At 42.6% G+C, this 12,906-nt stretch overlaps 1 protein-coding gene across 1 annotated transcript in view; it reads left to right on the forward strand.

The window, feature by feature from the left end:
• The first annotated feature begins 6,025 nt into the window (after window positions 1-6,025).
• The window catches only part of LOC123748939 (serine-rich adhesin for platelets), a 357,404-nt gene continuing 350,523 nt past the window's right edge, over window positions 6,026-12,906 (forward strand). Inside the window, 1 exon segment of the mRNA XM_069315267.1 lies at window positions 6,026-6,140. The gene's annotated coding sequence lies outside the window, so the exon portion shown is untranslated.

The following is a 12,906-nucleotide window of genomic DNA, read 5'->3' on the forward strand; positions in this document are numbered from 1 at the left end:
ACATATCGATGCCAACACAGAAGACAATGTCCAACATAACAGGCCAATTACACTGGATTAATCTTTGTGTTTAGATAGGAGATGCCTCGTATGGGCCAATACGCCTTCTGCAGCCCCTATGTTTATTCCTTATGTATCCCCCCATGTTTTTCACCTTCATTGTATTATCACCTGACCTAATGCGGGTATAAAATCAACTAGTATTGTAAGATCTGTTCACTTGAGAATGAACCATGGAGGTTCGAAACGTCGTGCAAATTATACAAATAAGTGTAATAAACTCTATAGTAAATCACTTCTTTTCTTCACCTTAAAAGTACGAAAATAAGTTTTGGAGAACTCCTATTCCAATTAAGCCCTGATGCTAAGAAAATAGTTAGAGGGATAGAAGCCCTAAACCAGAAAATAATAAATACAGAATATGCGGTCATATTCAATGAAATATATATATATATATATATATATATATATATATATATATATATATATATATATATATATATATATATATATATATATATATATATATATATATACTTTTTTTTGGGGGGGGGTACCACCTCTGGTGCAAGTGTAGGGATTTACTAACTACTCTGAGTTAGTAAATACTACTAAAAAACTACTACGTGAGGTGCATTTCACGCATCCTTTCCTCGTAACTCATGCCTCTCAGTTGTGGGACTAGCCTTGTGGCATACCTCTGAACTTTTTCCAGCTTCGTCTTGTGCTTGACAAGGTACGGGCTCCATGCTGGGGCCGCATACTCCAGGATTGACCTTACATTCGTGGTGTACAAAGTTCTGAAAGATTCCTTACTCAGGTTTCTGAAGGCAGTTCTGATGTTAGCCAGCCTTGCATAGGCCGCCGATGTTATTCTTTTGATGTGTGTGTGTGCACACACTTGTTAAGAGAGAAATATATGTAGTAGATATATGCAATAGATTGGTTAGAAAGGCGGGGTCCAAGAGCTAATAACTCGATTCTGCAGACACAAATAGTAAATACAAATAATAAATACACGCAATGCTGATGGACTATCAAATCAAGCAAATGAATTCTCTGACAACTCCTGACTAGGATACAGGCAGACAGGGAAGCAAACATGCAAGCAGGGGAAGTAGACGACAGGTAAGTAGAAAAGCAGTTGACAGGCAGGTAAGCAGGTAGAATAGCAGGCCAGCAGATGGGCAGGCAATAGGTATGCAAATAGTAATAGCCAGGTATGCCAACTGGACAATCTTATAGTTAAACAGTCGATCAACAGACAGACACTGACAAACTTGAGTTGCAAAAGAACCAACAATATTGCTCAAGAGTCTGATTGGCCTTCTTCCGAAAATTGGATAAGAAATTGATTCAGGTTCCCAGACCTTATTTTTCCCCTCGCCCTGATAAAATATTTCTTCCCTCCAGACAAAGGATATTTTTAGGTTTTAACAATGTAAATGTTGATGAATTACTCTTGATTTGTATGTGGGAGGAATTACTGTTCCCTATTGTCATGCGGTAAAGGACTTTATCTCGCATTTGCTTTTCTAATTGGGTAATGGGTAATTGTAGATTTTTGGTTTGATGTAATGGGAATAGGTAGTAGGTATTGATTGTGGTTAGGTTGGCTCGCTAATAACAAGCTCAATAGATGGTTGAGCCTATTCTCTCTCTCTCTCTCTCTCTCTCTCTCTCTCTCTCTCTCTCTCTCTCTCTCTCTCTCTCTCTCTCTCTCTCTCTCTCTCTCTCTCTCTCTCTCTCTCTGAGATTCTCACGTATATAATCCGGCGTTTGAAGTTCGAGGCTCGAACCCACACCTATCCTGCCATCTTCCACGTGCGTGTAACAGCCAGTTGAACCATTCGTAAATGAGTACCGTGTCGAGCACACTGACAGAGGGATCGCGTCTGTCTACGTCAATAAACAGAAGAACGTTAAATAAATAATATGTCAATAATAGACACACACAAACAGCCATATTTACAACTACTGTAAAAAATGATCGCTCGTTTAAACCGGTGAATGTAAACTATTTACTCAACGAATGAGAAGAATCAACGGGTGTAAACAGGGGGTGGGCCGCCCCCCCTGTTGAATGTAAACAATGGGTAGTAACGAGGACGGTCATTTACGAAACATTGGCTGTAAACGAGGAGCAATGATCACTTCTCCCTACACTAGTTCACGGCCAGAGATAAGCGGATGGGCCTTGATGACACTGTCTTGCTGCTGCTGTTGCTGTTGCTGTTGCTGCTGCTGCTTCTTGGTGAATGAGCTGCAAGGTAATGGTGACCCTTCACTCCTCCCCCTCCCCCCTTCACTCTCCACCCCACAGCCATCACCCACCACTGTGGGAGAGTAGGTGAAAGATGCTGATGGACTATCAAATGAAGCAAATGAATTATCTGACAACAGTTTTTATTAGGGTAGCGGGTGGTGGAGTGGGCTTAGTTGGTGATGGTGGGAGAAGCAAGATGAAAGGATGAATTGAAGAGAGAGAGAGAGAGAGAGAGAGAGAGAGAGAGAGAGAGAGAGAGAGAGAGAGAGTTTGTACTGACTCTTTATCTTATTCTCTATCGTTCCTTTACCCGTGTTCCCTTTCACGTTCTTGATCCTCTTTATTTACTCTCCCCTCACTCTCATTCTGCTATCTCCCCTCACCCTCTACCATGTCTCTCGCACTATCTTCGTGTCCCTCTCTCTCTCTCTCTCTTCTCCTATCATCTGCTATCTGCTTCACTGTTCTACTCTATAATCTCCATTTCGTCTTCTGCTCCCTTCCGCCTCTCAATCCTTTATCTTTACTTTCCATCTTTTGATTCCCTCTCTACCCTTCTCTTCATCTTTCTCAATCTCACCTATCCTTCTCTCGTCTCTCAATCTCCGTGTCTCTTTCCACCCCTTTGTATTACTATCTCCTCTCTGCTCTTCACTTCTTCTTCTTCTTCTTCTCTCTCTCTCTCTCTCTCTCTCTCTCTCTCTCTCTCTCTCTCTCTCTCTCTCTCTCTCTCTCTCTCTCTCTCTCTCTCTCTCTCTCTCTCTCTCTCTCTCTCTGTCTCTCTCTCCCCTTGTTCGCCTTCCTCTCATGTGTACACATACATGAAAAATATGGAAATCGTTTGCACGCTGTTTCATAGATATGGTTCACTCCCCCAGAGGAATATATTTCTCCTAAAACACATTTAAAAAATATATTTCTTTGAATAAATTGAAATCGATTTCTTAAAGTGAAGTTGTAGTCGGGAAGCAGTTTCCCATTTTGCCCATTCACTACCTTGTTTTTTTTTTTAACCGTTAACCGAAAAAGCGAATTATTGTTTCGTTAAAAATCTGTGTTTTTTTTTTATCTGTACGAGTTGTGCTACAAAGGAATTTCCAGACCCCGGTTCGAATACTTTTTTTTTTAAAGTACTCTCTATTTAAATAACTTATCGTCAGTATCGGTAATTTGCATTTTATTAATATGTAACAAAAATTCTGTCAGTGCGTTAGGACAAAGTAAAATAAAATAAAAAAATGTATATTTTATGTTTAGGTACATCTGTCCTAGACTGTATCTTGATGTATCTTGTATGTATCTTGTATGAAGGAATACATAGTGTGTTAAGTTCCCAGCTGCACGATGCTAAGGAGTCCCCGTCTTACAGGATGAAGAAATTCACAAGGGCCGTGACAAGGATTCGAACTTACGTCTGAGAGCATCCCAGACGTAGACTTGAGATCTTACAGGATAGTCATAAAGGGACAGTTGATCAGTAGAGGATATCCTCAAGAACACGAGAGGTAATAAAGTGATTGCAAAGGTCCAGGTACCTCATGCCAACGGGTCTGAATGGTCTAATAACTGGGCATTCGGTGATGTAGTGCGGGAGATCATGCCGCAGTTCCTGCTCACAGAATTTGCACCTGGAGTGCTCAGGATTGGGAGATCCGTCACCTGCAGCCACCTGCCACAGGTAACGGTAACCCAACCTGATCCTGGCAACCACTGTGTCGCACAGTCTGGTCCACGTTTTGTGCTGCCCATTTTTGTGCTGCAGGTTTCGGGTGTAATCAAATCATATATTTTTATATTTGTGGTTTTAGGAGTCTGTGATTTCTCTCATGTCAAACCTCAGTGTTTTGAACAACATAATCTTAACAGAGATGTCATTTATGAATCTGACTGGGGATATGTGCCAAGTGGGGTGCCACAGGGGGCCATTCTGGGGCCAACTCCTTTTGTCATACACATCAATGACATAGATGAGAATATTACAAACCACATCATCAAAATTGCAGATGACACTAAGATCTATGGTAAAATGCGAAGTGAGAGTGATATTGAGACCTTACAAAGAGATCTACATGAACTCCACAAATGGTCAGATGACTGGCAAATGCTCTTTAATGTCGATAAATGCAAGACCTTACATGTGGGGCATAAGAATCCACATCACAACTACCAAATTGACAGCACAACCTTACAACAGATAGATGATGAAAAGGACCTTCCCGCCAAACACACACCGATACTACAACGTTGGTACAACGTTCGAACAAGTTTTAACACCACCTAACCAGTTATAACAACCAATATAGCAAGTTGTAACAACGTTCTAAAACGTCATAAACACGTTAAGCCAAGATGTAACAACTTTATTACAAGTTGTAACAAGCGGAAAATAGAGACAGTTTCGGTTTGTGTTTCCAGGGTTGGCATCAGAATACATCCTTCACTAAACGTTGCACAACAAGTAGGAGTGGCAGTAAAACAAATCAAGTCAAACCCTGGGAATAATCAAGCGTATCTTTATCTTCAAGGAAAAGAAAGTAGTCATTCAATTGTTCAAGTCTCTGGTGCGCCTCCACCTGGATTACTGCATCCACGCATGGAGGTTACCTTACCTTGAGGTTACCTTGAGGTGCTTCCGGGGCTTAGCGTCCCCGCGGCCCGGTCGTCGACCAGGCCTCCTGGTTGCTGGACTGATCAACCAGGCTGTTGAACGCGGCTGCTCGCAGCCTGACGTATGACTCACAGCCTGGTTGATCAGGTATCCTTTGGAGACCTCATCTTCAGAAAGAGACAGCTGCTCTGGAGAAGGTGCAACACCGAGCAACAAAAATCATCTCTCGTATCAGGAACGGTTGAGGGCCACAGGGCTAACAACACCACGAACCAGGCATGACAGCGCGAATCTCACGGAAACCTTCAAAATACTAAACAATTTGGACAATGTCGATCCGGACACTTTCTTCAAAAGATCAGATGTAACACGAACGAGGAGCAACGGGTTCAAGCTCAACAAGCCACAATGTAGAACAGAAAACAGGAGATCCACGGGCTGTAAACCCTGTGGAACTGCCTACCCGCCGAAGCCATAAACGCCAAAACTCTTCTGGGTTTTACAATACAGATAAAAAAGATCATCCGGGCAAATGGGGGGACCTTTGACAAGCCGCCAGCTTCCTGTCCTCGTCGAGACCACTAGTATTAGTGGCCCTCAGGTAAATTTACGTGAAGGAAGCACAGAAAACGGGAGTTTGTAAACAAAAGGGGGAGACCAAGAAAACGGGAGTTTGTAAACAAGAGGGGAGACTACAGTAGGTGAAGTGCGTAAACGCTGAGTAAATTAGTGAACTACTTAACGACCTGCATTAGTCGCTCACTGTTGTCGTCATCAGGAGAAAGCGCAAAGCCATTACGACTATATAGCACTTGGGCTGGACGGTAGAGCGACGGTCTCGCTTCATGCAGGTCGGCGTTCAATCCCCGACCGTCCACAAGTGGTTGGGGCACCATTCCTTTCCCCCCCCCCCCTTCCAAGTCCCATCCCAAATCCTTATCCTGACCCCTTCCAAGTGCTATATAGTCGTTGGCGCTTTCTCCTGATAGTTCCTTCCCTCCTTGTGTGTGTGTGCGTGCGTGTGTGTGTGGAACATGGCACTCTGCTGGTGACATGTCCCCCCTCCCCCCAAGGATCCTGGGGCCTGGATGAGCGTCGTTACACTTGGCACCAACCAACCAACCAGCCAGCCAGCCAGCCAGCCAGTCAGTCAGCCTTGTGCCGTGGTCGGGAGCGGAGGTGCCCGTTCGACTCCCGTCTCTCTCTCTCCTACACCAATCCCCCCTGTGTTTACACCCTCCGGAGGACCTTCTCAGTGCTCCCTTTGTAATCACCCCTTTTTTCTGTTGGTAAAGTGCATTGATAAAGGGGTAATGGCTACACGAATGGCCAATCGTGATTGTGAGCCACAGTGCGCGGCTTTCGTGAACTGGCCAACATGTGGAGAACAAATGAACAACTAGTGAACAATTATATATATATATTTGGATGATCTTGAGCTACTGGTTGGAACATTCTCTCACAACCGGTACTCTACATGTAGGAAAAACACGGAAACAGAAAAATATAATAAGCCTGTTTTGAATGCAGTGTGTGTGTGCGTGTGCACCTAGTGTGTGTGCTAGATGTGTGTGTGTGTGTGTGTGTGTGTGTGTGTGTGTGTGTGTGTGTGTGTGTGTGTGTGTGAAGTTTGAATGGTCCCCAAGCCAAGAAATTACCGCATGGTGAATTATGTGAAAAGGTTATTAATCTAGCCTTTGTGCCAACCATTCTTTGAAAAGGATAGTACTCATATGAACTATTTGGTCCAAAGTACCATTATGTAGTGATTGACCATTAAAAAGTCCACATTATATACGTTTAATTATATAAAAGTCCAAGAGAAAAAAGGCTTAAAACCCAAATTTAAATATTCCTAGGCTTAGTATATATATATATATATATATATATATATATATATATATATATATATATATAAATTGATTTATGTTCATCATATATGTATATGATGAAATAAGTCATCGATTGGCGCTCCTTCGTCAGGTCATTAGCCTTGCGTGGGCCAATTACTACCTGAGGAGTCCTAACTAGCGCCACTCCGGGTAATTGACCTCTGAAGACAATGCGCGCAGCTCTTAACAACGTAATTGCCCAGTAATGACAGTTAGTGGCGCAAATGGCCAATTTGACTTACGGAAATGGTCAGTAATGACCCGTTCATTACCCGGTGTGTATGAAAGTCCCAAACTGATTACAGTAATGATAATATATCAATAAAGGTAATAGCGATAATGTTAGAATACTAATTGGAAATATTAATATGTGATAATTAAAAAAAAAAGGTAATTATATTAAATGAGCACAGTAAGTACGATATTAAATGTTATAATATTATTAATATGCAAGAAAAATTATATGCAAGGAAAAAAAATGCTGCTACAATTAATAGCGATATTAAACCAACATATGGTAATAGTTTTAATTAAACCCCCCCTATTCCCCCCCCCTACTACCCCCCTGTCTCCCCACCTCCCCCTCTTCCCCCTACTACCCCCTTCCCCCCCCCCCGTACCCCCCTCCCCCAAAATTTCGGCAGTAGTAATTTTTCCGACTAGTGGCTGCGTCCCAATTTGAATCATGAGTCTTAAATTTTGTATTAAATTACTTTTTTTTTTTTTTTTTAGGATTTTTCCTTTAAACTATTATTTTTGCATTTTATTACTTTCAGTATTATTTTTTTTTAACTTTAAAATTTTAGGAGTAAATGAAGAATAAATGAAAAGGTTAAGATGTACCGTGGGTGTACCTGGAAGTGTTTCTGGGTGTGTTTCTGGGGTTGTGTACCTTGTACCTGGGGTGTGTGTGTACCGTGGGATGTCTTAATATGTACTAGTTGTTACTCAATTTATGTTCCTTGATCATCAAAGTACTAATTAAAATTCTCTCTCTCGCTAAGCTTCTTTAATAATTAAGCTTAAATCTTAATAAGTTCTTCCTCGGTAATTGAATTGTTTTAAGCGTCTCACTTATTTCTTCCTTGGTATTTAAGCTTTTTCTTCACTAATTAATCTTCCTGTCAGTAATTAAGCTCTTCCCACACCACTTCCGTTTCGCTATAGGACTTCATTCACTTCTTTAGGAGAGTCTAAGATGGTGAGGTTTTATATTTCTCTCTCTCTCTCTCTCTCTCTCTCTCTCTCTCTCTCTCTCTCTCTCTCTCTCTCTCTCTCTCTCTCTCTCTCTCTCTCTCTCTCTCTCTCTCTCTCTCTCCTTATCTCGTGCTTTCTAAGGATTCTAAGTTACTCCTTAACTCGATGAACGCGTCCAAGTTTTCCCTAACTTGTTACGCCTACACTATCAGCGTTCATTTGGCGTGTTAGGCGTTCATTACTAGCGTTCAGTTTGGCTTGTTATTGGCGTCACTACTACTAACTGAACAGTAACAATAAATAACACCATAGTCCGTGTTATCGGTGTTCAGTAGTGATTAAGAGAGGTTTGTTATCGCCAGATATCGCAAATAACGCAAAATAGGTCAATATATTTGGCGCTCTTACGAAGGATATTCAAAATAACTTCAAGTAGGTCGCACTTAACGCAAGATAAGTGCACTTAACGCAAGATAAGTGCATTCAACGCAAGATAAATGCACTTAACGCAAGATAAGTGCATTCAACGCAAGATAAATGCACTTAACGCAAGATAAGTGCACTTAACGCAAGATAAGTGCATTCAACGCAAGATAAATGCACTTAACGCAAGATAAGTGCATTCAACGCAAGATAAATGCACTTAACGCAAGATAAGTGCACTCAACGCAAAATGCCGAATAGAACGTAAAATATATTGAATAACATGATGTCGCAAATAACGAAAAGTCTCGCAATTAGCGTAAATAAAGCAAGACATGACAAACAACGGAAGATGTTGCATTCAATGTTGCAAAACATCGTAAAATATCGAGAGAGAGAGAGAAAAACAGCGCTAGATATCACGCAGAAAACAAAATGGGCAAACAGCCCAATATATCGCAAAACCTCGTAATTAAGACACCGCAAGGTACCACCACCCCCAACGATATCACAAAAGATTCTGTATCTATATCTAAATCTCAAAAAAGATATCGTAACCCAAGGACGAAAATATATTGCAGTTACTTGCAGAGATATTGAGATGCATTCCGCCTCGTGAAGTAATTGTATCGGAATTGCATATAATTTAGTTTTTTTTTGTTCTGTTTTCATTGTATTTTCATTGTTGTAATTAATATGTGAGTTGTATGTGTGTGTTCTGGATTATTTTGTCTCCTGAGTGCATCGACTGACAGGTAAGTGTATATTTATTGTCTGATTTGATATATATATATATATATATATATATATATATATATATATATATATATATATATATATATATATATATATATATATATATATATATATATATGGGTGCCACCTCTGGCAGTGTTGTAGGGGCCCATAGCCTCAAAAAAGATATAAAGGCATTCAGATTAAAAATATATATATATTATGTTGAAACTAGTAGAGGGGAAGGGATACAGTGGTTTAATTAGTTATGTTTGAGGGAATACTTGTTCTCTCTCTCTCTCTCTCTCTCTCTCTCTCTCTCTCTCTCTCTCTCTCTCTCTCTCTCTCTCTCTCTCTCTCTCTCTCTCTCTTCTCTCTCTCTCTCTCTCTCTCTCTCTCTCTCTTCTCTCTCAAAATATCAGTAATTATTATATCTCTTAATCGTACAAGAATTCCATTTATCGCAAATGATAAAAGTCAATTAAAAAACTTTCATGTTTACAAACTTGTGCGCGGCTTTTGTGTGTGTGTGTGTTAAGAAATTAGTAATTACGAACGCGGGTGTGCAAAACGCGTCCGAACAAATTACTGGATCGCTTAGTTTGGGTTCGAAAATGTGAATTTAATCAGACGTTTGCATCCTAGCTGAACGGAATGGGAATGAGGGGGTGGGAACGGGGGGGAGGGGCGGGAAATTCGGTTTCCCCCATTGTTGGGGACTTGTTAGGCTTATCGATAAGGCTTGTTAGGCTTATCGTGTTCCTTCGGGTCAACGGAGAGGCTGTGAGCTCGCTCACCCGTCCAGTTACTGACCAGACTCAACAGTGTTTAACTGAGTGAATGATGTGCATATCAATTTAAAGGGGGGAAGGAGGAGGAGGAGAAATCTTGCTCTCATTTTCCTATAGGAACGTTTCAAGTCGTGTGATGTCATCTTGCTGAATCTTACAATCCGTTATCGAGGATCGTAAGATTCTACAAGATGAAATAGACAAGCTGCAGAGTTGGATCAGAGCAGTGGCTACTGGAACTCAACACCAGCAAGTGCAAGGTGATAAAATGACAACAGGTGACAGGAAACCAAAAGTACACTGTACAGTGACGGGAAAGTACCATCCTGTAACAAGTAGAGAAAAATACCTGGAGTGCATGTGACACCAAACTCAACTCTGAAGGCTCGTGTACAACATAGGCGTCCTCAAGATACACTACACACACACACACACACACACACACACACACACACACACACACACACACACACACACACACACACACACACACACACACACACACACACGGGCCTCGTAGCCTGGTGGATAGCGCGCAGGACTCGTAATTCTGTGGCGCGGGTTCGATTCCCGCACGAGGCAGAAACAAATGGGCAAAGTTTCTTTCACCCTGAATGCCCCTGTTACCTAGCAGTAAATAGGTACCTGGGAGTTAGTCAGCTGTCACGGGGTGCTTCCTGGGGTGTGTGTGTGTGTGTGTGGTGTGGAGAAAAAAAAAAAGGTAGTTAGTAAACAGTTGATTGACAGTTGAGAGGCGGGCCGAAAGAGCAGAGCTCAACCCCGCAAAAACACAACTAGTAAACACACACACACACACACGCACGCACGCACGCACGCACCATTTCCCCGGGTTGACCAGCCCACCTTCAAAAACAAATTAATGGCAGCTATGTGAATGTCTATTTGACACCTGCCAATCCAGAATTGGCTCGGGTCTCGCCCCCCCCCCTACCCCTCAAAGGTATCTCTGCCCCCTAACCCCCCCCCCCCCCCGTCGAAGTTGTCCCTTTACCCCCCCCCCTCCTACCCCCTTCCCCCTCGAAGCTGTGTGCTCACCCCCTCTCGAAGTTAGCTATGTATTCTGCCTACTCGGTGTTGTGTCGGTGCCATAAGCCAGTGATGCTTGTGCGGGTCAGTAGTTGGCTAAGGGAAGCAGGGAGGCATTTACTGTATTCTCCTACTGCTGTACTGTATTCTCCTACTGTATTTACTGTATTCCCCCCCCCCCCTTCTCATTCAGATAAGCTTGAAGAGCAAATATTGTGATTAATGATTTGAGAGGTGAATTAATTGTCTTATATTTTCTGGTGCGTTCTTCTGACAGTTCAGTGATTAGAGGTGTTGTGTGAACTAACAAGGTAGTCAGTAGTGGCACACAGTTACTGTGGCTTCAGGTCACAGTTACTGTGGCTTCAGGTCACAGTTACTGTGGCTTCAGGTCACAGTTACTGTGGCTTCAGGGCACAGTTACTGGGCTTGGTGGCCTAGGAACCCTTCAGCTTTATTCTTGAAACGTGGATTGGTCCGAGTCACCCGGGGAATTTTATTTCAGAGGATGTTATGCTTAGTCGACCATTGTAGGGAGAGAGTTGTATACATGTATACATATAACACAATTTCCCCTCCCCAACAAATTCATCGTTATGATGAATTTGTTGGGGAGGGGTCGTTGGGGCCCGATCGACCCCAACGACCGGGCCGCGGGGTCGCTAAGCCCCGGAATCACCTCAAGGTAAGTCTGTTGTGATAATGACAATGAACTTGATAACGGTCCGAGACGGACCGAAACGTCGTCGTCTCATCATATCTTCAGCCTCGCTGTAACTCATCCTCTGCAAGACTTCTCTCGATGTCCGTTATCCCTTGTCTCACTTCAAACACATCTGTGTTAAAAGAGTGGAGGCGGGGACCTTAAAACTCTTGGGTTTGTGATGCGTAGCTGTTGACCAGACCACACACTAGAAATTGAAGGGACGACGACGTTTCGGTCCGTCCTGGACCATTCTCAAGTCGATTGTGAGAATGATCGACTTGAGAATGGTCCAGGACGGACCGAAACGTCGTCGTCCCTTCAATTTCTAGTGTGTGGTCTGGTCAACATACTTCAGCCACGTTATTGTGACTCATCGCCTGCATGCGTAGCTGTTGTTGACATGTGTGTCGCTAATAGAAAATGACCTGCATGGGGAGCCAGCTTGACTGTGAAGAGAGCTCTTATGTTGTATCGGTGCATTATCGAGACTTATTGTAGCTGCTGTCGGCGATGGAGCTGTCCCAGCTGGATTATTTGTGTACTTCAGATATTTATCCTGAACATGAGATAGAGAGAAACCTACTTAGTGGTGCAGTGTATAAGTCTAGGTTCGTGTACCCCTAATAACTTACCTGGGTAATTCACTAGTTAAATGATGTAAGACTGCGAACACCTCAAGAAGTAGCTTAATCTGGGACGGGCCATGCAGCTATGGAGAAGGTAGTGGACATTGCGAGCATCGATGTCTTTAATCCTCTCATCCACATCTGGAGATTAGTGATCTTCTTACAAGGGCCTCATAAGACACACACAGAGATCACACTAACGTGATGCATCAAATGATCCAGTAAGTTCAGTAGAACTTCGGTTTCAACCCTTTTCCCTGTCGTAGCTCAGTCGATTAAGGCAGTGTCTAGGATGCTCCCGGACGCAGGTTCAAATTCTCGTCACGGCCCTTGTGGATTTGTTCACCTCATAAGACATTCGGCCCAAGAGGAGCTCCTAGGAACGTTCTATCTACTGGATCAGGTGATCGGTTTTGTGGATATCAAGCAAAACGCCTTTTTCCTTAGGATATGATGTCTTGGAGGAGAGTATTTCATATTTAGAAGGGTTCAGCATGAGGCCTAGGTAGGTTGACTCCCTGCCTCTGATTTACTGTGTTGTCCAACATGAGTGAATCTGGTGACCGGTTAGGTTACCATCATCCAAGAACCAGATGTTAAGCTTGCTGGACATGC

This window comes from Procambarus clarkii, chromosome 81 (genome assembly GCF_040958095.1).
Source record: "Procambarus clarkii isolate CNS0578487 chromosome 81, FALCON_Pclarkii_2.0, whole genome shotgun sequence".
Taxonomy (NCBI): Eukaryota; Metazoa; Arthropoda; class Malacostraca; order Decapoda; family Cambaridae; genus Procambarus; species Procambarus clarkii.